General features: G+C 41.2%; 1 protein-coding gene across 35 annotated transcripts in view; it reads left to right on the plus strand.

Moving 5' to 3' along the window:
• Nucleotides 1-24,044, plus strand: part of NRXN1 (neurexin 1) — a 676,494-nt gene that overhangs the window by 153,002 nt on the left and 499,448 nt on the right. The gene's annotated exons all lie outside the window — the stretch shown is intronic.

Here is a 24,044-nt window from a genome sequence, read left to right on the forward strand (position 1 = left end):
AAATTAATTTTCCACCAGTCACTAGGTGCCCTGTCAGTTTTTCCTTGTGCTGGGGATAAGCAGGCTGGAAAGTACTTGGGGTTTTTTGAAGAATCTTGCCTTATGATTTCTCTCTTGAAAGCAATGGCTGAGCTATGTTAATCAACCAAAACGAGAGAATCGTAGAATGGTTTCAGTTGGAAGGGACCTTTAAAGCTCATCCAGTTCCAACCCCCTAATACCTAATACCAGTTCCAACTTCATCCTAATACCTAATCTAAAACTACCCTCTATACCATTGTAATTTGTGCAGTCAAATGCATACTATTTAAATCTTGCCATTACAGGAATAAACACTTGAATGGATAACTAGTAATTGAGCAGAAGTGTTTAGTATCTCCATAGCAATTGGAGTACACAGTGTAGTATCATCACTTGCAACCTCTGTCTTCACATGGCTCTGCTGTTTTTACATACATGTTTCTAAGTTCCTGTTGGTGAGCAAGTATTTACTGAGCACGATCTGAAAAAGGCCAGAGAACGCTGTGCTTTCTGCCCCTAGCTAGCTCCTCACAATTCATTAGTAGGATGCTTAATGAATGCCAGTTAAAAAAGGATTCCTTTTACAACAAAAGGATAGAGAGTTCTTCCCTGTGGGGGTGGTGAGACACTGGCACAGGTTGCCCAGAGAAGCTGTGGCTGCCCCATCCCTGGCAGTGATCAAGGCCAGGTTGGACACAGGGGCTTGGAGCAACCTGCTCTAGTGGAAGGTGTCCCTGCCCATGGCAGGGGTTTGGAACTAAATGAGCTTTAAGGTCCCTTCCATTTCAGTCTGTGAATAACAAGAAGTCTAGTGCTACGCTTAAGGAGTAGTGTAGTGAAGTAGGCTGAAAGGAAGCTTAAGCAAATTTTAAGTAACATGCCGGGTACTTGGAAGACCTATTAAAGAGTAACAAACCGTGTGATTACACGGTAACACACTGTAGTCAGACCTTCTTACTGCTGTTTTGATCCCCGTTAGTAATTGTGGTGTGTAACAGCCTAAAAGATACATTGACATCTTAAATGGCTTTTTTCGCTGCTCAGTTCTTCTTATGCCTCTGGTATCTGAGTAAGTGGTGGTGTCAGAGCCTTTTTTTCTTTCTTTCTTTTTGGTTTCTTCTTTTTTTCTTAGGCCTTATGCTTTTCATTGAAAGTGGAAGAGAATTACTGTTGGGCAGCCTAGCCTAGTGGAAGGTGTCCCTGCCTGTGGCAGGGGCTTGGAACAAGATGAGCTTTAGGGTCCATTCCAACCGAAACCAGTCTGTGATTTTACAAAGACTTGTTAAGGAGGGCTCCAAGAGATATGACTCATTCCTAAGTGGCTTTAATCTTTCCAAAAGGACTGTTCTTGTGCAGTTCAAATACTGATCTCAGAAGCCATTAACTGAGGCTGTAAAATAATACATACTGAAGGGAATGCTTTTTTTCCTCTATATGTGTAGCAATACATTATTTATTTGCACGGAGACTTAAGGCTATTGCATCCTGACTCTTCAAAACCAGTTATGAGTCTCCAGAAAATAACAGGGTCCTTACCTTTAGGCCTGTGTTTACCTGTAGTCAGAAAGTGGTGATTCTTACCAGCACGTGCCAGAAAGATACAGGACTCAAAAAGAAAACCTGGAGAGAAGGAAAACTGAAAAATACAACAAAACACATGTTGGGGGCGGGGGGGAATCCAACCCCAAGCTCCCAACAAAACAGACACCCCAGAAGCAGACATCTCTTCCTCCCCCACCAAGCACCCCTAAAGTCTCAAGCCCACTGCAAAGTCTGTTACGATGGCATAGTTTCCTTCAGATCTTTTGAATAGTTTAAGCCTAAAAAGAAGGGGCTGAGGAAGACATGATCCCAAGTTCTTCCTGATTCTGCAGCTTCCTGCGTGCTCAAATGCGAAATGTGTGCTTATATCTGGGCAGCACTGTGTGTTGGCTGAGCCTTAAAGGGCAGCAGAACTTTAGTATATAGTTCTTGTTCAGTCAGCTTGAAGAACTTGGTTCAGTATGCGTATGTTGAAAATTAATGCATATCAATAAAAAAGTGTGGTCTTTTTGAAAATGGGGTGGAAATATTCACAGCCGTCCTGAAGCTTTAATAGGTGTCATGCTGATCTGTATAATAAAGGGGGAAGATCTTTGATCAGAGGTCTGGAGCACCTCTGCTCTGAAGACAGGCTGAGAGAGCTGGGCTTGTTGAGCCTGGAGAAGAGAAGGCTCCTTAAGGGGAGACCTTAGAGCAGCTTCCAGTGCTGAAAGGGGCCGACAAGAAGGCCAGAGAGGGACTTTTGATGAAGGCCGGTAGGGACAGGAGAAAGGGGAATGGCTTTAATATGCAGAGGGGAGATTTAGGTGGGGCATTAGGAAGAAGTTCTTCCCTGTGAGGGTGGTGAGGCCCTGGCACAGGTTGCCCAGGGAAGCTGTGGCTGCCCCATCTCTGGCAGTGTTCAAGGACAGGTTGGACACAGGGGCTTGGGGCAACCTGGTCTAGTGGAAAGTGTCCCTGCCCATGGCAGGGGGTTGGAACTGGATGAGCCTTGAGGTCCCTTCCAACCCAAATCATGTGATTCTATGATCTTCAGATTATAAGATGCTTAATACAGTATTTATATATGAAAGACTATGTTCTTTATCCAGTTATCAGCTACTGTAACTTCTTTTTAAACAAATATAAAGGTATTTGTGATAAACTCCTAAGAGTTTGAAGAGAGAATAAAGGAAAAAGTCAGGAAAACCAAACCTGTACTGCAGGAGGATGACTGTGTATGTGCACCTGCACGTTGCAGTGCTTTAATAATTAATTTGCTCATTTTCATGTGAGCGTGGTCAGGCTCAGATGGAAGGAGTTATATTTGGAGAACAGAAAAGAGTTTGTGGTAGTTTCTTAAGAACTTACCTGCCATCAGGTCTCTAGCTGGGTGGTTTTGTTCCTCAGGTGATGCTCAGATCTGTTATCCATTGAATGTGCAGAACAGTGAGGTTGCATAACTAGCCTCTGAAGACTACTTAAAGTGTTCTATTCTGCTTTGTAATAGGTTTGAGTTAAATATTGTTCAGCTGGGGGGAAGAAAGAAAAGAGCAATTAAACGTGCTTAAGTATTCTTATTTCAGTTGCAAGTCTTATTTTTTCACTGTTGTTTCCAGATCCTATTGAGGATGAATGTTTGTTCTTTAAGTGTGGGGATTAGAGAAAGGCATCACATGTGACTGAGTGATTTCATACAGAATTATTATGTTTTTAGGGAAAAAAGCAAATATTTTATTACCCCTGTATCAGCTGCAGGCAAAATATTAAATTTAATATTAATCACTGCAGAAAAGCGATTGAGGGGGTTTTCTTCCTTCTGTTCTACCTCCTTCCAGTGGCTTGCTGGGGGCTGTCAGAGCAGCACAAGGGATCCTGCTCATGGAGTTGGAGGCTGTGGTAACTTCAAGCACATTTGCGCAGAGTAGGGCTTGGGGCAGGATGGTTTAGCAAAGTTACTTTAATGTCTAGGTGTTAAGTAGTCAGATTTATGCTGAGGGCAAGCCGGGAGAAGAAAAATGTTCTGTTCAAAACACTTCTGAACAGGTTTACTAAGTCTTTGTAATGACTGTATAGTAGCAAGTATGTAATGGAACTTGGTACTTTCTACAGTGCTACAGTAAAGCTGTGATCATAAAACTTGAAAAAGTTATGTTGGGGAAAACAGGTTTCAGTAGTACCTGTGAAAGAGATGCAGGGTATTTATTAGCTCTGCTATTCTCTATTCTAGAAATAGATGGCAGTGTTTAAAACCTTTCCGTAAGTAAACATACATACAAGGAAGTGACATGTGTTTTTAAACTAGGCTTGATTTAGTTTGAAGAAGACAAATGTAGCAAACACATGTAATATACTAGAAGGCAGTAGCGGAAGGGGAAAGATTATTGTTTGGGTTGTTTTTTTAACTCAAATTGCTGCCACTTAGTGGCAAGGTTTGTAGTATTTGAGGGTGACTAGATTAGTCATAGGCAAAATGGACTGATAGACTGTGGGGGAGAGCATGTGTTCTTTGTTTAATTCAACAAATAACCACTTTGTATCTGCTTGACTAGAATTTGGCTACAGTTATCTGAAGAAAATTAATTTCTAGTGAAGTCTTCATATACCCTGTAGGCTGCTGGAGAAAGAAATGTGATATAACCTGTGAGCTTTTCTTTTAAATCCTACAGCTAGTGTTGAAAGGGGTCTGTCCTGCATGTAATACAAGGGGGAATGGCTTTAAGTGGAAAGAGTGGGGGTTTAGATTAGATGTTAGGAAGAATGGTTGCAGGTCCCTGATGCTTCTCTAAGTAGGTGAGCTTTGAACTGGGTTGAGTTCCGAAAAGACATTCCAGAGATCTTCGATCTTTGTTAATCATTGTTTAATCTTAGCCTGGTCAGCCTTTTTGTGGGCTAGGATTGATATGGAACAGGATGAGGGTTCCTATTGGAAGCAGGGAAATGATGTGAGTGCATGGTGAAGACAGGCCAACCTCTTGTCAGAAGCCTCTGGATCTCTGAAGGCAGCTTATGAAACTGTGGCTTCACCTGTGCTTTATGGGAGCTTGCTGATGTTGTTTGGGCTGAGGTCTGTGAAGACCTGGCTTTTCTTACCATGTTAACTACAGAAACACTGTCATTCACCTGAAACTAATGAGACTAAGCTTGAGCCTTCTAAGTTTGGTTTTGTGCAAATTAAATTTATGTTATTACTCAAAACTAATTTATATTTCTTATTACTCAAAATGACTAGTTAGATCACTTGTAATTAAACATACACACAAGCTTAATAATGGCATCTGTCTTTAGTTTCTGTGGTTGCTACTATAAATGTGTCGGCTGTTTGAATGTTTTGCAGATTATTATATTTCTTCTGGAGACTGTGTGCAAATGGCTTGTTTGATTGCTGGGGTGCCTGGGCATGCAACATAAAAACTAAGCTTTGGTTTTTTGCTTCTTGAGTGTCTTTCTGAAATTGGAAGCCAGTGAAAAATGATCTACCTGTAAGTAAACATTCTGCTACAGGGGATGTAGGTAAGAAAGAGCTTGTTATTAGCCTTAAGGAATCTTACTGTAGCAGGAGGTAATGGTGAGTGGTGCTTCAAGCCAAGATGAATTCCTTGGGCAGCTTGTAGTTTATTAAACTCTGTGGTCTTCCAGAATGATCCAAATTTGAGTTAAACCGTGAATGTGTTTGGCACCTGTTTTTTTTGAGAAACAGCAGCTCACCTTAATGTGTTCACCGATGGTTTTTCTTCAGAGTTACAAATCTCTGCTGTGTGAGCATAAAATAAATACTGGGTTCACTTGCACATTTGCAACAATACTGACATTGAACTCGTAAGGCTGTGAAGTTCATAGGTAGAAGCTCGTTACACAAATGGATTCCAATTCTGTTCTTCCCAGACTGTACAGTGGAAGCTGGCTTTGCTATTTCATGTGAAACAATTATGTCATGTTAGATGGTACAGTGAGTGAAATTTTCTGCTAAAATAATTCAATGAAATTTCGCTGTTGCACTTTGGAGCCTGCTTATTTTTTTCTGGTAAGAGCCATAATCGGTTCATAAAATGCTTTCTTAAATGTAATGTAAATTAAAATCAACTATTTTTCCTTCGAAGGCACTAAGTCTGACAGTTTCCCATTTTTAAAGGCCTTTTGGAAGGCTGTAGAAATTTAAAAGCATATATTTTGGGGGCTTTTTGCTAGTTAAATGTGCTCTGTAGCAGCATATCTGTGCAACTTCATGTGTATAATTTACCACTGGGTGGTGTCCAGGTATGGTCCTCTGTTGGAAGGTGGAGTGCAGTGTAGGATCTTATGAAGACAGGCTGAGAGATCTGGGCTTGTTCAGCCTTGAGAAGAGAAGGCTCCAGGGAGACCTTAGAGCAGCTTCCAGTGCCTAAAGGGGCTGACAAGAAAGCTGGAGAGGGGCTTTTAAAAAGCAAAGGCATGTAGGGACAGGACAAGGGGAATGGCTTTAAACTGATAGAGGGGAGATTTAGGTGAGACATTAGGAAGAAATTCTTCCTATGAGGGTGCTGAGGCGCTGGCCACAGGTTGCCCAGAGAAGCTGTGGCTGCCCCATCCCTGGCAGTGTTCAAGGTCAGGTTGGACACAGGGGCTTGGAGCAACCTGCTCTAGTGGAAGGTGTCCCTGCCCGTGGCAGGGAGCTGGAACTGAATGAGCTTTAAGGTCCCTTCCAACCTGAAGCATTCTGTGATTCTATGATTCGGTTTGTATCATGCTAGCTCTTCCACAGTATGCCATGGGATATCAGACTCTAAACTTTTGTGTGATTCACTCCAGTACTTAATTGCTCTTCAGATTTTCATATTTTTGCCTAAAAATCAACCCCTTCTCTCTTGCCTGTAAAAGTGTGTTCCATGTATCTGAATAGGAGTGTTGTTCGCAAATTGATTTCCAGGCATAATTGAACACAAGATTTATGCATTTTTCAACAACTGCAAGAATACAGCTGCACTTCTTGCTTGTTGAGATTCATGACCATAGTGAAATTTCTGATGCTCACAGTCTGCTCTTGATTCCAATGAGGGGATTGTCAGGAGAAGCATGCAAAAGTCTTCACATCTTCTTCATGTGCTTGTCTTGGCAAGATCTATCTCAAAATGATAGTCAGTATTTTTGGGACAATTAATAGGGGAAGGAAACAAATGTTAATGTTTTGAACTTTTTTTCTTCTATGAAATATGTTAGTGCACTAGTAAACGGAAGTGAAAAATCAGTTTTGAGCTCTGGAGAATGGAAAGAAAAGGTAGGTGAACCCTCTTCATCTTAGGCTGTAGGTCTTATGTCAGAGGGAGCGTGTCCCTGGTCAAGTTTAAAAGCGAGCATTTCAATGGAAATAGTTTATTTAGCTGGATTTCATGAAAATACTGTCAAGTTTGCAACTGCACGGTTCAATATGTCATTGCAAAGGAGCTTTGTAAATACTTTCACTTGCAGCTAGTTAGGGCTGAGCTAGCGGCTTTTGGTGTGTTCTGGAAAAAGAGTGAACTCCTGAAAACGTAACTTGGGAATCAAATATTTTTGACAAGAACTTCTATTAGTGATTTTTTTTTTTTTTTTTCCAAGTGCTTACTGTATGCAGAAAATGAACGCTAAGGCGAAATCCTCATGTAACCTCTTGAACATAAGGATTTTAGACCACTATCCAAGTAGTAAAAACCACATGGAAAAGCTGACTTGTGAGAAATGCTTCATATTCTATTAAGCATCCTGTGGCCATTTACAAAGAAAGTGCTTAAAGGGTTTTTCAAAAACCCACTTCCTATTAATCTTGCCAGAAACTCAAATGCAGTATTACTTGGGGAGTTTAAATTGGTCCACTAGTACAATGCATACAAATCCAAAATCAAGGCCACGCACAGGAGATAAGTGAATTAAAGTAAAACCAGGCTGTTGTTTTTGCAGGAGGTTTGCTGGTTGTGTTACTAGCCATGATGGTAACAGAAAAAAGGACTGTGGAAGTGTCTGTTTGCCAACAAATGTCTGTAACTATGCAACAATGTTTGTTTCTTTTCCATCAGAGGTTTCTCTGTTTTTTTTAATACCATATTCCAGGCTGCAATCTCTAATTTAAGAATGGCTTTGTTAGGCCAGAGCAGAAGTATCTTTAGCCTTAGTGTGTTGGTCATTATAGGATATTCAACATCAGTACCCCAGCATCAATCAAATAATAAGTATGCAGTGAAACTTCTCAGAACGTGGTTCCAGGGTGTAGTGATCTCTCACTCTGGCAAGGGCATCTTGAACCGCGAAGCATGTAATTGTGCCTGTATGGGCTTTTAAATCCATGAGTGTTTCCAGACCATTTCTTGATGCCATCTGAACTTTCTGGAACCATTTGAACTTCTGCAGCAAGGAATTCCGTGGTTTAAAGATTTATAAAGTATTGTTTGTCTTCATGGAAATTTAAGGTCTACAATAATCAATCAATAAAATCTAAAATGACAGTGTGTCACAGCAAGAAAGCAAAAAAGATCAAGGGCATGGTTAAGCTTCTTTGTTCTTGCAGCCATAAGTAGATATCTACCATACAGAATAAATAATAGGCAGATAACCGTAGTCTCTATGTAGTACAGCAGTAGTGGAGAGCGAGTTCATGGAGCACTAGGCAGTCTGTAAATGCTGACCTCTGCAAGTTTTATAATCCAAATGGAAGATAAGCATGAGGTAGGAGAGACTGAATGCAATACAAGTGGAGGAAACAATGAAAGCACTGCAAGCGCTCTTAGTATTCAAGTTTTTGAAGGGGTTAGCTGGTGTAAAAGGTGTGTTTTTACTTCTTTTATCTTCTCTAATGGGAAATTTGTTTGAAAGGTACAAGTAGAACAAAACTGCAATGAATATATAAAGGAAAAAATAATTGAAGCTTTGAGAGAGTTGTTCTAGTGTCATAAAACTCCTTTGTGCTACTTCAGGTGTTTTCCCGCTTGTGAGGATGTTCTACTACTTGCAGTCTCTCCTTTGCAACCACCTTATATGGAGAGTTGAATATGAATGTTTTCTGCTGAAGTACTAATGGGGTTAGATACAGACTCAGCAATGGAGGTCTGCAGGTGAACTTTGCAGTTTGAGTAGTCAGATTGGTAAGATGTGAACTTCATGGAGTAGTGGCTTAAAAAGAAAGTTACAAAAATGAGTTTTCCAAATCACGGAAGAAAGAGTAGTGTTCAGGTTCTAAAAGATAAAATTTGTGCAGTGGACTTAGGGAATAGTAGCAAAAGCTTTTTTTCTAAGTTTACTTAGAGCCTGATTTTTTCCATAGAGGAGAAGTTATTAATATGGATATTCTGTGGTAGCTCCCTTGAGCATGCTGAAAATTCTTTCAGGTATTTGTAGGAAAACAATACAGGAAATACACTTTTCAAATAGAAAATGTCTGGTATTTAATGGAATTGCTGTGCATGTTAAAAGAATCCTCGGCATGCCTGGTGGGATTTTAAGATACTGGGATAGATACTTGTAATCCAGTGTTGATTTATGGGTGAGACTTGAGCAGGGGGAAAGGAGGACAAACCAGTTGTCATTAGCAGGTCCTACTTTTGTTGAAATCAGTAAAGTCAAGCTATTTGCTTTATTAGGTGGAAAGCTAGTTGATGTTGGGAGACTTTGAAGTACCACTCTGAAAATGTAATTTCAGCCTCGGATATTATGCAAAATATAATGAGGTGGTAGTTTATTACTATAAAGAATACTGTAACTCCATACAGGATGGCTAAATATTATGACATTTATTCATAGACTCCATGAATGGTTTGGGTTGGAAGGGACCTCTTAAAGCTCATCCAGTTCCAACCCCCTGCCACGGGCAGGGACACCTTCCACTAGAGCAGGTTGCTCCAAGCCCCTGTGTCCAACCTGGCCTTGAACACTGCCAGGGATGGGGCAGCCACAGCTTCTCTGGGCAACCTGTGCCAGTGCCTCAGCACCCTCACAGGGAATAATTTCTTTCTAATGTCCAGTCTAACCTTTGTTACCATCAAATGTCCTTACGTTGCCCCTATAAGAAACAGCAAAACTAAGCAGTGAGAATATTCAGTGCATGTGGCTTTAAGAAGTAAAAAAAATTGACCTGAAGGCCCAAGGAATGTTGGTAGTAGAAAAATACATTTTACTGTTCAAAAACTGGAATAATTTTATGACCTGTCTGTAATGTAAAGATGTTTCCATGTGTATTTAAAAGAGGAGAGGGGGGGCATGGGACAACACTCTAGGGCTGTTCTTTCTGTAAGGCATTTAACATCAAACTTGTTTTCCTTTTAGAAAGTTTGGATGATGAACGTGCTGGTAATAACTTTCTTAAAATTAGCAGAAATACAAATCCTTTGAAGTGGTCTGTCACACATTTCAACTCCCTGGAACTAATGTGTTTACTTGGATCTTATTTTGAAGAGTACCACGGTACCAAGTAACATAGCATCAGGTTTCTTTAAAGAGATGCCCAGTGAATATGCGTGTAATGTTTCTTCTGTCTTCTGTTTTCTAGTCTCTCCCTTATTCTTGTCTCTCGGTTTCATTCTCAGTGATTTTTTTTTTTTTTCCCTGTCCTTTTTGTATGTGTTGTCTGCATGATCTCTTTCCACCCTGCTTAGTTTTATCCTTATTTATTCCTTTATGTTTTTCTTTATGTATGGTTGGATGGACACTGAGCTGAAAGGCTGGACAGTAGAAGATGCTGTCTGCATCTGCTGTTGTGCATGGTAGGCTGATGGTAGGAGGAGGATGTGGAAGGCCACCTAGTCCAGCTTTTCTTGTACTATATCTTGCTGGGCTGTTTAGGTTGTTCTTGATTTGTGTGTGGAGTGTTGTATTGCTGTCATAGTGTTTTTCCAAGGCAGACATATTGTTCAGAGTTAAGGTTGAAGTTGTTTGATGGAACTGGCAAGTTGTGAAGTGCAGTGAAGCTGTATGACTAAATGTGCAATGAGACTTTGTTTTACTAAAATCTACTTATGATTTTAAAATTCACTTTGTTTTCCCCCCAAGGCTATGCTCCTGAAAAGGAGGCAGTTTGCACTACCTGTGAGGAAAGCTGTTGGGCAAGCTATCTCAATCACATGCTGAAGTACCACACATTTCATTCGCAGCCAGGGTAAATTGGTACAGCTCTAATAATGTGGCAAATCACTACAGCTTCATATTGAATGAAGATGCCATTCAAACTGCTGTTGCTCTAAGTGTTTGGAAAGTAGAGACTGTATTTGTGTTCCCTGTGTTGCCTTTAGCACTTCAATCTCTCTACAAAGACCTAAGTATGGTAGTAAGGAAAAGTGGTTTGGGAGAAGGAAGAAATCTGGAGGTGGGCAGAGTCCTGCTCTTGGTCTCCCTCCATTTCTGTGGAGGTCTCACAATATTCTGCTCCATCAGTTTATCCATCTGTTTTTCCTCATTGCAGCTCTTCCGCGGAAGAAATGGAGGGGATTTAATCTGCAACTACTGTTGTTCAGAGTAGTGCCAAACTTTCTTAAGTTGGTAATGAGGTGTCTAGAGCTAGCAAGGCAAGCTGTTGGACTGTGTGACATCCAGCTGATCCTTCTTCCAGCTGAACCTTCCTCCTTCCTGCAGTCTTGCATATTATGAAGCTCTCACCTCAGAGGGGTTTGATGGCTTGGTTATTGAGCTGGAGAGATGTGGGTAGGCAATGGTGCTGTGTTGCTACAAACCGGAAGGTACTAGTAGTTTTAAAAATCCTGACCGTCATACAGAATAGATGACAGCTGTGCCTTAGATTGGAAGTGTTTCATTATGGAATGCCTTAAATCCAGTAAAAGCAAGGGTGTATGTATTCAACTATGTTAGAAGTGTGCATTTGCAAGGCCAGTTTCATGAATAGCATGATGATCCTTCAGGGTTTATCATTCCGTTCAAGTGATATTACGATTTTTGTCTCTGATTAGTGTACCATGTTGTTTTTATCAAGTGTTAATACCCATTGAGGCTTGCTCCTAACTTCCATCATGAAAAGAAATAAAAATATGAAGAGCTTCCCTTTAGGACTTCTTGAAATATATCTACAGCAATTGGAAATGGCTTTTTCTTAAGACTTCTCATCCTTTTTCAGAGGAGGAAAGAAAAGACTGTAGAAGGAAAAATGAAAAATCTGGTTTTTGTTTGGAACCCTCTGTTCTGTAACTCATTGGAGAAGTAAATTCTTGCCTGGCTCAAAAATGTGAATTTATTCTTCTATGACTCCAGGATGTATGTGTCCTGTGTAGTTGAGTGACATCTTGCTATTAATAGCGCACATGCACTGCAAAGCTCTGTGTGTGCGTGTCTAATACAAGATATAGAATGAATTACCTCTTAGCCGCTGAGCTCTGGCACTGCTGCTTGCTTTTTAAGGCATCATCTTCAGTAGAGCTGATAGATAAAAGTGCATCGATGTGATTATGATTGGGGATCATTGCTGGAAGGCACTGTATACAAAGATGCTTTTGGAGTGTATACATAGGTAAACTGTAAAAAGTGAGGTCTGAGTGCTTGCCATAATTACTAGCTGGCCATGAGAAGATAGAGAGTGCCTTCCACTTAAATATGCAATAAATGGCTAAAATCACTTTCTAGTGTTCAACACTGGTGGACTGCAAATGCTGTGTAGCCAGCCCTGTAGTTGTGTCAGTGCCAAGGCTATGGGGGTCTCTTGTTCCTGTTTTTATAGAAGATTCTTAGGAGATGGAGGGTTAAGATATGGACCAGTAAAAAATACATATTCCTCTAGTAAAAATGAACTACTGATGTTTACTATTGATTTGGGGCCCCCAGCGCAAGAGAGATGTTGGACCTGCTGGAGTGAGTCTGGAGGAGGCCACGGAGATGCAATTTCGTCTAGTGGAAGTTGTCCCTGCCCATGGCAGGGGGGGTTGGAACTAGATGAGCTGTAAGGTCCCTTCCAACCCAAACTTTTCTGTGGTTCTATGTTTAAATGTGTGCTGCTGGAAGTGAAGAAAGTCTGTTCCTTTGTTATAGATCTTCACTAGTATTTCAGCTGCTTGCTTTGCTATGTTTATCAGTTGATTGTGGAGTTTTGGATGCAAGAAGGATTTCTGTGATGGAAGAGCTAGAATATATTCCTTGGGGACTGCAAAACTGAAATAAATTGCTGAATTGCTAATGAAACATGAGAAATGGTACTGTATCAAAGGCAAGCAGAGGTTTTATCACTGCTGCCGCCCTGAAGTGTTGAGTGTCTGAGGTAATTTACAAAAGACATGAGGAAGGAGGAATGAGCTTCCCAGGGCAAACGCTTGTGTTTCTTGTAGAGAAGAACTGGAAATATGACCAGTAGCTCTGCTGCAGTGAAGCTTATGCAGCTGTTTCCATACAGATAAGTCTAAAAGCTTCCTTTTCTCCCTTCTGTGAGTTGTAGTCCTGATGACCTGCTAGTCAATCACTGGGGTGACTTTTGGTTTCATGTAGTTTAAGGAGAACTTTGGTTCAGCACCGACAAGTATGTAGCTAGCAGCAAAGTGTCTTCTCTCTGGACAATAATCTGTTTTGTGTAGCTTGCTCAGTTCCCTGTTGTAGCTTCCATAATGTCAGTGGTTCATACGATACAACGGTCAGCTAAACTAGTTGAATTGGAAACAGAAGTGAAATACAGACTCTTGGAGTGTTTCTTGCACGTGAAAATCACTTTAGTTGTTAATGCTAGTGAGATGAGACTTTTTTCTTTGCTAGCTAAAGGCTGTACTGTTAAATACATATGCTGTGGCCCAGAAATCATGGAGTAGTTTGAGCCGGTGGCTACAGATATGTAGATACAGACACACACTGGAGATGGGCTTTAGAGAAATCTGTGGGAAAGTGGATGGGCTGCTGTATTGTGAATACTTCATTTAAATTGTTTCTCCATATGTGTAACAGTTTACTTCGGCAACCTAAGCAAGGTCTATACTGTGCTAAGTGGAAAACTACTGATATTAGCATGTATTTTAGTAAGATTTTTGTTTGCTTTTGTAATGTTGAAATTTAATTTGCTCTTACAGCTGCTTCTAATTTGGAGTAATGAGGAAAGAAGGGTACAAACAAGCAAAATTACTACTATTTTTTTTTTTAAGTTTTCCCATGTGTCCTCTTCTATAAGCAAGTTTCGGAGAGGATCCTGGGAGAGTCCTGACCTGAAACAGAAAGAATGAGCCTTCTTCCTTATTGTTGGAGTGTATTTCTGTCTATGCACTCAAGTAGAAGAGAGCAGAAGTACCTGAAACTGTAAAGGGTAGGTGGAGACTTTTTCCTCTGTCATCTCCTGTTTCCAACATGGATGGAAAAATTCATCTGCCACCAGATACTGTAAAGCAATGTTGCGGTGTTAAGTATTGGGAAGATTTGACATGGTAGAGGATTCCTGACTAAAATTCAGGTTTCTGCCCCTTCTTTGAAGTAGCAGGGACTTTGGAAGGTCATCTAGTCCAGTGCTCTGCTCAAAGCAAGTTCAACTTGATCAGGTCAACCTGCTGGTCAGTTTGACAAGTAGAGACCTTGTGGATTAACCCCATCCCACTAGAGATGTCTGTAACGGTCTCTTCTCTGAAAATAGTGTTTCTTTTTGTTCTGTAGGCTAAATAGAAGGCATTTATGTCCTTTCTGTTTGCGTTGCATTTTCCAAACTTACTTTAGTAAATTTTTGCTAAAATCATTTGATATTCATTCTTCAAAAACACTTTGGTAATACTTGTTTTGCAATAATGCTGTGGTTGAGCCGAGTTCTTTAACCCAGGCTAGTCAGTTACTGTACAGCTGTTAGATCTGAATGTGTTCTTGAAATAGGTTCACTCTGGTGTGCAGCCCAGACTGTTTAGGTGATTTTTCTACTATTAAGTAGTTCCAAAAGTTAAATGATTGACTGCTCTCAGGCTTTTTCTGACCATTCTTCTGCTGTAAAGGTAAAATAGATCATAGAATCACAGACTGATTTGGGTTGGAAGGGACCTTAAAGCTCATCCAGTTCCAACCTCCTGCCACAGGCAGGGACACATTCCACTAGAGCAGGTTGCTCCAAGCCGCATCCAACCTGGCCTTGAACGCTTGTGAGGATGTCTGCTAAAACTAGTGAATGAATCACATAGCACTGTGGTTAGCTTACCTGGTTTAAGTTTGTGTGGCTTCACTTACTCAGAAGATTTTGATTATTGGTAGGTAAGGCTTTGTTTCTTCAAGCCTTTCTAATTTTTACTTAATCAGTTCAGGGTGTCAGTGCTGCAAGCCGCTTTTTTTATTCTCTTTGATAGCATAAATAATTGATTGGGCTTTTTCAAATTGCAATAAAAAACTAAATACCTGAGAAGTATCTCCTTGTGTTTAATAAGTAAATATTAATAATCTGAATCTAAATTGTCATTATTTGAAATTGCAGAGTTTACCTGTGGGGAGGAATGTTTAATGATCTACTAGCTTCCAAATTTCCTTGAAAGGTAGAGAATAATTAGCCTGGAGTCTTTCTTTACACAATAGGCAAAAATCAAATGTGCTCCTTGACTACTTCAGCGTTCTTATTCCTGGTAGTAGGATGTATTTCAGCTGCAGTTTACTGGCTTTACTGGAACACGAAGGCAGATGCTGTGACCAGGAGGTAGCAGGCAGCACCAGCCAATGCTCTGCCCATCACTTACCACTAGTTAGAGTAATGTTTTTATGTAGATTCATTCCAGAAGAAACAGGCTTTCAAAAGTGATCCTTGAGGAAGACAGGCATTTGAATGCTTTCTTAATTAGCATCTGACTTGAAACACTGACAAACAAAAGTGTGTGTTTTTTCATTCTTATTAAAGTGGTATTTGAAGATCTGTTTATACAGTTCCTAATTGTGGTGTCTGTTCATGTAAAGCATCTATAAAATTTCCCTTGGAAAAGATTTGATTAACTCTGACTAAAGGTCTGGCATCAGAAAAATAACTAGGGTTTAGCTTTCAATTAAGATAGTTGCAAAAATGGTGCAAAGGAGCTGCCTGTCCCATCTGGCTATGGCCCTGTGCTCTTAATCCTTCACATTGATAAATGCTAGAAGTCACCCAGTCTCTGCGTGTTTGACTCAAAAATGATTGTAGTAAGTCTAGCTGTATAAAACAGTGTTCATGCATATCTGCCTTCTGCTGTTCTTAGTTTAATTAAAACAAGGAAAAAATACAACTCTTGACAGGGCAGATTGTGGTGAGCAGTGCCTTGGACGGGGAGGGGATCAGTGTTAAAGCTCTGACTGTGGTTTATGCCTGATGTTAATCATTGATAGGCTATGAGACAGGAGTGCAGAACAAATGTGGAAAATTAAATAGTAACTAATCCTGTGCTCCTCAAAAAGAAGGATTAGAAAATTTCCCTTGGACTAGGAGTTAAAAAGCATGTACCTTTGCATATTTGCAGTGCTGTCCCATGGCATTCAGTACCATCTGGTTCTGTTGCTTTGTGCTCTGTGAAAGCTGGGAAGAAAATGAGTATTACTGAAAGAGGGTAGTTTTAGATTAGTCGTTAGGAAGAAGCTCTTCCATGTGAGAGGGGTGAGGCCCTGGCACAGGGTGCCCAGGGAAGCTGTGGCTGCCCCAACCCTGACAGTGTTCAAGGCCAGGTTAGACACAGGGGCTTGGAGCAACCTGATCTTGTGGAAGGTGTCCCTGCCTGTGGCAGGGGATTGGAATTAGATTAGTTTTAAGGTTCCTTCCTTGAGGGGGTTCCAAACCACTCTGACTCCATGATTTCTTTATCTGTGGTTATCTGATTGCTAAAAAGCATCAGTTATGAACTCTTATCAGTGCTTTTGCTAGTGTAATACTTGTCAACTGTTCTCCTGTTGGTGTCCTACCAACACAGGTTTATTGTGCCTTGGGGCAAGTCGTCAACCTGCTCTTTGTTTCCATTCCTGTGCTTGTACAGTAGAAGTTATACATTCCTTAAAATCGGTTTATTTGGCTGGCCTTTTGAAGTGACAGGCAGTAACTGATGTAGGTGTATTGCAGAGATGCATACAAATTGTGCTGCAGAAAAGTATATCAAAACTGAACCATGGACCCGTAAGGTCATCTAGGAATTCCCAGGTTGTGTTGATGCTGTTGTACATCCGTAACAAAAGAGATCTGAGAAATAGGGAATTAGAGTTTTTTCCTCTGGCGTTCCAGCATTCAGCTGCCACTAGTTTGCTGTGTTATTTAGGCCTTCTGTGTGTGATAAGGAAGAGTAATGTGTCCCTAGAACGGCAAAGTTTTAATCAAGACTTCCACATTCAGCCAGGTTGTGCCTAAACTTGATTTAGAAACAGCTCAACAATGTGTTGTGTCCCTTGTAAGAAGTACTGGAAAGGGTATGTTACCAAAGACACAATTGTACCTGAAAATGTTAGGATTATAAAATCTCTTCAATTACTGGGAGAGTCTTGAGTCCCCAAATGGTTATGGGAGAACATCTAACTTTTTAATGGCAAAGGTCAAGCAGGAGAAGACAATTGATCTAGCAACAGATTTACAGTCCTTGGTGCTTGGTGTTTCTTGGAAATACTGGGCACTCAGATGATTTCTGGAAGGGTGTGAAGGAACGTAACATGGCACAGTGGAATAAGCCATTTGCAGTTATCCTTTTTATACTTACTAAAAAGAGGATTAATTCATGTAACTAATTCCAAGTACAAAGTCAAGGAAGAGCTGGGGCATGTAAAAGGGACAAAAAAGTCTGTTTGGAGACTTGCTGGTCGCTGTTGGGATGGTGCTGTTTAACATCTTTGTCAGAGACATGGACAGTGGGAACGAGCATGCTCAGGTAACATGCTGATGATAGCAAGCATGTGTTATGTAATTTACACTCTGGAGGTAAGGGATGGGACCCAGAGGGACCTGGACAGGCTAGAGAGGTGGGACTGTGCAAACCTCATGAAGTTCAACAAGGCCAAGTACAAGGTCCTACACCTGGGTTGGGGCAATCCCAAGCACAGCTGGAGGCTGGGGAGACTGGATGGAGCAGCCCTGAAGAGAAGGACTTGGGGGTGTTGGTTGATGAGAAGCTCCCCAGGGCCCGGCAGTGTGCACGTGAGCCCAGAAACCAAACGTGTCCTGGGCTGCATCCCCAGTGTGACCAGCAAGTCAAGGGAGGGGATTCTCCCCCTCTACTGAGCTCTGGTGAGACCCCCCCTGCAGTCCTGTGTCCAGCTCTGGGGCAACAACACAAGAGGGACATGGAGCTGTTGAAATGAGTCCAGAGGAGGCCACAAAGATGCTCCGAGGGCCAGAGCACCTCTGCTCTGGAGACAGGCTGAGAGAGCTGGGCTGGTTCAGCCTGGAGAAGAGAAGGCTCCTTAAGGGGAGACCTTAGAGCAGCTTCCAGTGCCTAAAGGAGCTGACAAGAAACCTGGAGAGGAGCTTCTGACAAGGGCCTGAAGTGATAGGACAGGACAAGGGGGAATGGGTTCAAACTTAAATAGGGGAGATTTAGATGAGACATTAGGCAGAAGTTCTTCTCTGTGAGAGTGGTGAAGCCCTGGCACAGATTGCCCAGAGAAGCTGTGGCTGCCCCATCCCTGGCAGTGTTCAAGGCCAGGTTGGACACAGGGGCTTGGAGCAACCTGCTCTAGTGGAAGGTGTCCCTGCCCGTGACAGGGGGTTGGAACTGGATGAGCGTTAAGGTCGCTTCCAACCTAAATCATTCTATGATAACGTGGAATTAAGGATAGAGAACTAGGGCAGGTTTCTGGTTGTTTATCAGATACTTGCCTTTTTTTAGCCAAAGTACAAATTTTTTTTAATTGTTTTGGTTTTGCTTTAAAGTTAAGTGCAGTTGGATTTTGCCAAGAAGAAAAGTTCATCTTCAGCTAACTCTACATGCACTCCTATCTATCTGTATATACATATAGCAATAGTTAGTTGGCTGGGATGAGGGGAAGCCTTACAGAAAAATTGTCATCTTGGGCTAAACAGCCTGATTTGTGCTTCAGTAGTGTTTCAGTACAAATCAAAATGAAATTTCACAATAACAACATACTAAAATTATTGACTTTTTCAGTAGCAGAGGATCAAAGAGCCGTTTTAAAGGTCATTCTCCAGAGGCATTCTTGTTGAGACTGATAGGTTGAAAAAGAAGGAGGGACAGGGGAGAACGGGCATGAATGGACACAGTGAGTGACAGGTTGAACAGATACATCCTCTGTCCTTAAAGACCTCATTAATTTGAATGTATCCCTTAAAATAAGAATGGTAATAGATTTTGGTCCAAGTTTGGCTAGCTGAACTAAAACTGTGCAAGAAGGGGGCAACCTAGGAAAAAGATATTACTAATCTAGAACAGAAAGGCTTTTAGAAGTTCGCTGCTGTTGTAGAAAGGTGTGTTTCTTGATTGACTGTTGGTAATGAGGAATATTGGATGCAAGTAAAGGAAAAAAGTAATTATTTTTCTCATGGAAAGGTGATGTCTTTTATATTTTTTTAGCCTGTGGTACCTTGATGAGTCATTGCTGTAAAAACACCACGAGTTGCTCTATTTCTGGTAAAACAAATCAGAAAAGAATGGAAAAGCAGATTTTGAGTTGATTTACATACTTTCCTTACCCCATGAGTCCAGTGAGATCAGAGTTTAAATTAAGTCAGCATTTGGACTAGTGTTTTGGTTAGTTCATCAGTTAAAGACCAGTTTTGTCAGCTATTATAGGGAAACCCTGCTGCTGGGTTTTACATCCTCGTGGTAAAAGCTGCAAGGGCTTAATGACTTAGAAGACTCTTAGTACTGGCTGGAGTGAGCCTCTGTAAATACAGAAGGGTGAACACATGTATTCAAAGTTACCCAAAGAGATGGCTGCATCCTGAACTCCTGCTTGATAGCACTACCAGCGAGGGTGTTTAATGAGTGTGCTTAGATGGGAGCTCTCACTGGAGTGCCGGGAAATGGACAGTCCTCAAAGTACCAGTTGGCATTAATGTGTGATAGAGCTGATGACAGGGCTGTCAGTGTAGTCCCAGCAGCAAGCAGTGAATTTGAGGTGAGCTTTCTCTAATTTTCTCCTTCAGTAAATACCAGTCAGAAATCTTCATGGAAAACAAAGTCACATTTTTTATATAAAAACAACTTGACATTTTTGGTATAGTTTTTAATGAGCATTGCTCTGAGCTATGTTATAATGAAATTTGCTTAAAAGTAGAACAGGCTGGTGATACTTGGCAGGATGATGTGGCATATGGTAAAACAGTTGTGATGTATTGGCAAGGGCTCTCACTTTTGGAAAGAGTGGCTTTCAGCACAGTGGACTGTATCTCGATATTCAGGACTTTAAGAGGAAAAACCCCTGTGAAGCAATATACACGGGTTACTGTGAAAGGTAAGGCCTTTCAGTATGGGTAGGACAGGAAGCTTTCTCTTACTCTGTTTTATCTGTGGCATCTGGCTTTGGTCTAAATCTTTATCCTGTTTCTCACCTTTTAGAAACATCAAAATACTCAGTAGCTTAGAAGTAAGCGAGCGTTTTAAACTTACACAAGATGGATTTCTGGGCCTGGCGGACCCTCTTCTTTCATTGTAGCTGTCTACATACTTATATGTCAGTTTCTTGCACTTAACAATATCCTGCAAAAACTGCTGCTAAAGTTATGATTGTCAGGACAACGTCATGCGGTCTCTTTCCCCAAATAACAAGTAATAGGACAAGAGGAAACAGTGTCAAGCTGTGCCAGGGCAGGTTTAGACTGGATATTAGGAACAATTTCTTCCCTCAAAGGGCAGTCAGGCATTGGAACAGGCTGCCCAGGGCAGTGGTGGAATCACCATCCCTGGAAGTGTTCGCAAACTGTGCACACGAGGCCCTCAGTGACATGGTTTAGTGCTGGCCTTGGCAGTGCTGGGGGAACTGTTGGACTTAATGATCTTCTTAAAGGTCTTTTCCAACCTAGTTGATTCTAAGATTCTATGTGGTTGCACTGATAGACTCAGGAAATGAGAAGAAGTGTACTTGGATTGATTTTGCAGCATCCTGATACAATTCCAGCTGGGTTTAGGCATTTAACTATTGTTTGTGGTATAGTATGTAGTAATATCGTCTACTTCTCCTTTGCAAAGTGCAGTTTCCTCTAGAGAGAGAGCCTGGGCACAAGTGCCAATCTTTCCTCTAATGAGGAAGCAGTATGGCTCCTGCTGCTCTTGAACAGGTAAAGGAGACTTCTTCGTAGCCATTCCTCTAGAGTTGTGGCAGCAGGCAAGCAGATGACATAACCATGCTTGGTGATCCTAGAACAGTACACCAATATTATCCTTTTGTGACCAACTGTCGTGGTTTAAGCCAAGCCGGTAACTCAGAACCACGCAGCTGCTCACTCCCTCCCTCCCTTCTTCTCCCGCCGCCTTCCCCCCCCACCCCCCTGCTCCCAAATATCCTGGAGATAGGACTAGTATTCAAATTAAAGTCTTAAAAGTACCTGATTGGCAGCTTCCTCTTTTGCTTGTTTCATTGAGTGCAAAGCCTATAGTGTGCGTGTATCTGCACATCAGCCTAGATACAGAGCTGAAAAGCGAGGTTGGACAGGACTTGGAGCAACCTGGTGTAGTGGAAGGTGTCCCTGCCAGTGACAGGAGCTTGGAAACTAGATGAGCTTGAAGGTCCCTTCTGACCCAAAGCAGTTTGTGATTCTTGGAAAAATGGAGTAGAGAGGGCACAAAAGAATGAAATGCAAAGTACTTCCATTTATGTTTCGTTCAGAGTTGATGACCCCAAATTGTGATTGTTGTCAGCTGACTGTTATGGGTCTCAAGTATATTTTTATTTAATGCAAGGTATGTGGGCGGGAACCCAAAACAAGATGATGGGTTTTTTTTCTGGGAAATTTTAGGAATACAATTACTTTAAGATTTCCCATGCTACTGATTTATTGGCATATGAGAAATAGTAATTTATTTCTGAAATGCTGTGCTTCAGGTTCTGTGTAGCTTAGCAGGTCTTATTAGCATGTTGTTCTTTGCATGTGCAGCCATAAGTGAGAATTCCTGCCAGTAGCCACAGAAGGATTGTGGTGCTTTTATGGTTTCGTAGTTGCTTGAAGAAATAATGGGACCTAACTTCTTGTGGTGCAGGTATGGGTGTCACTGTGCATAGAATCATAGAATACCAGGTTGGAAGGGATCTCAGGGATCATCTGGTCCAATCTTGAATGTGTGCTGGCCATTTTTATAGCAAAAACTGCTCATTATTCCCTGTATTGCATGCTCAAGCTGTTAAATAAAATCCTTTTTTACTTGCTACAAAGAAGGTCTGGTATTTTGAGAACGCTTTATACCTGGTCATGTAGGCTTTCGACAGACAGTATATTAGATGAAACTTCAAACCGTTCTTACTTCCGTGATGTCTTGGAAGTGATGTTGCTTCTTTAGAAAGCCTTGGCTCAATATGCTTTTGGGGCTGTTCTCATCAGAATTCACTGTTGTAATAGCACATAGGATCCGGTAAAAGGATTATGTAAATCTATTGGATATTTTAAAGGATATAGCAAAGCTGAAATACTGCAATACTCTTGAGGTAAGGTCTGTCACTAGTGGTGCTCATTCCAGGTCACACGGATGGAGCTGCTGTACAGGAGAAGTAGCAATTACTTTCACAGTTTGGTCAGATGTTAACCCATATTACAGATCTCTGGCCATGTCCCAGACTCATGGGCTCATGAGTTATTAGCCTATTTTTTTTTTTTTTAATGGAAGATTCTTGTCCTTGTGATTGCAGAGCATGAAATAGAATGCTCTGAAGAGTAACTTAGAGGGCAGAGCTTCCATGAGGCAAATGCCCTTTGAATTAGGGGCACAGCTACAAGCTGGGACCATTACAATGATCTGCAGGCATGTGTGGAGAGGTGTGTCTGCCAAAAGTCAAGGAAAGAGGTAAAGTCATAATTGTCCTCATTTGAACTGGTTGCTTTTTAACTAATAACTCTGGACCAAAACCTTAGTTGAGGATGTAATAAAACAAGCTTGCAGGATTATACACATCCAGTTCAACTGTCATTTTTGCACAAAGCTAAGAATGACTGGGCCTGACTAAATCTTTAGTATTTAAATTATTTTCTATTTAAGGAAAAAAATAATAGCTTTTCTCCCCCCCCCCCCGCCCCGAAGTACTCAAGTCTCTGTTCTGTTGTGTGTGTATAAATATTTATAGCTGATATTTGGGTTCTGTAGGTATAACTGAGAGGTCTGGGCCAAAATGTCAAATAATGATTGCCTTGTTTGTTTTGTCTTGTGTTTTTTTGGGTGTGTGGGGTTTTTTGTTGTGGATTTTTTTTTTTTTTTTTTTTTTTTTTTACCAGAATGCTGCAGGAAGTGTCATAAGTTTTCTTTTTTTTCCCCTTGAGTGTGGGCAGTGAGAGGGGTTTCCAGTTAGTGAAATGTGTAGGTTACTTAGGATTCATCTCCTGAAATCAGCTCCATGAATTTGAGTTGTTACTACTGGATGTTTTGAACTAAAATCTTACGAATTTGTTCTTAGTGTTTGGCAAGGATATTGCATTTGTTGTCCAGATGCAGTTTTTCAGTGTGGGCACATGTTGAAGACTTTAAGCCTTTAGTGTAAGGGATCAGTTAGGACTTCCGTTGACATACATTGGACACTGACCTGAATGATTCTCGAAGTTAGATCATGATATTGTAGCAGAAGTAGGAAGGGAAGATGATGTTTCATTAACACCAAGGCAATTAAGTGTGTAGAGTTTAAGTGTGGAGCAAGTGTTAGTTGACATAGTTTGAATAGGATTACTTAATCTTATTGTGACTTTACCTGCCTGTGGCCAGTGGGGAATGTGCATTGTGTGTGCTGAGCACTGCAAGAGCAGGAGGTGCCACATAGCTCCTGCCTGAAAGAGTCTCTGGCCTGTAGCAGGTCTCCTGGTCCTATTACTGACATGCAAAGTTAAATGCTACATCTGTTGGCAGTGGTAGTGCTCAGGTAAAACTAAGTAGCTGATAACGTGTTGATAGCTGTGATGACTGACGCTTTTGGATTAGCCTGGTTAAACTGGCTAAATAGTTCTTCATAGAATCATAGAATGGTTTAGGTTGGGAGGGACCTAAAAATGAGGTGTGTTTTGACCATTGCAAACATAAACATTCATCTTGGCAAGTAGACGTGGTATTTTCCCCTTTCTCCATTCCAGAAGAAGTAACTGGAATGGGGTGAGGAGGAGAGGGAATTCAGTAGTGGGTTGGTGGCTGCTTTAATATTCAGTGTGTTCATTCTTTGTGGCTACGTTGTGAAAACTACTATCTCTGTGAAATATGTTTCATACCTGTTCTGCTTTATTTTATCCAAGTAAAATATTTTCCTGGGCAAATGCTACTATCTTAGCCAGCGTTGGCTGTCTTTTGATGCAGGATTTCCTCTTGCCTCTGTGCTCTCAAAGTAGACTTATAAGGCAGCTGCTAAAGGGAGAACACTACCATCAGTGCTAGTATCATTGAGAGTTTCTAGAGCAGGGAATAGAATTAGGATGGGAAACCAAACTGCAGAAGAGAACAGGTGATTGTTCTTAAGGGGGGAGAAATAAGCTAAAGCAGCTCTTTGCA

This window comes from Strigops habroptila, chromosome 10 (assembly GCF_004027225.2).
Source record: "Strigops habroptila isolate Jane chromosome 10, bStrHab1.2.pri, whole genome shotgun sequence".
NCBI lineage: Eukaryota > Metazoa > Chordata > Aves > Psittaciformes > Psittacidae > Strigops > Strigops habroptila.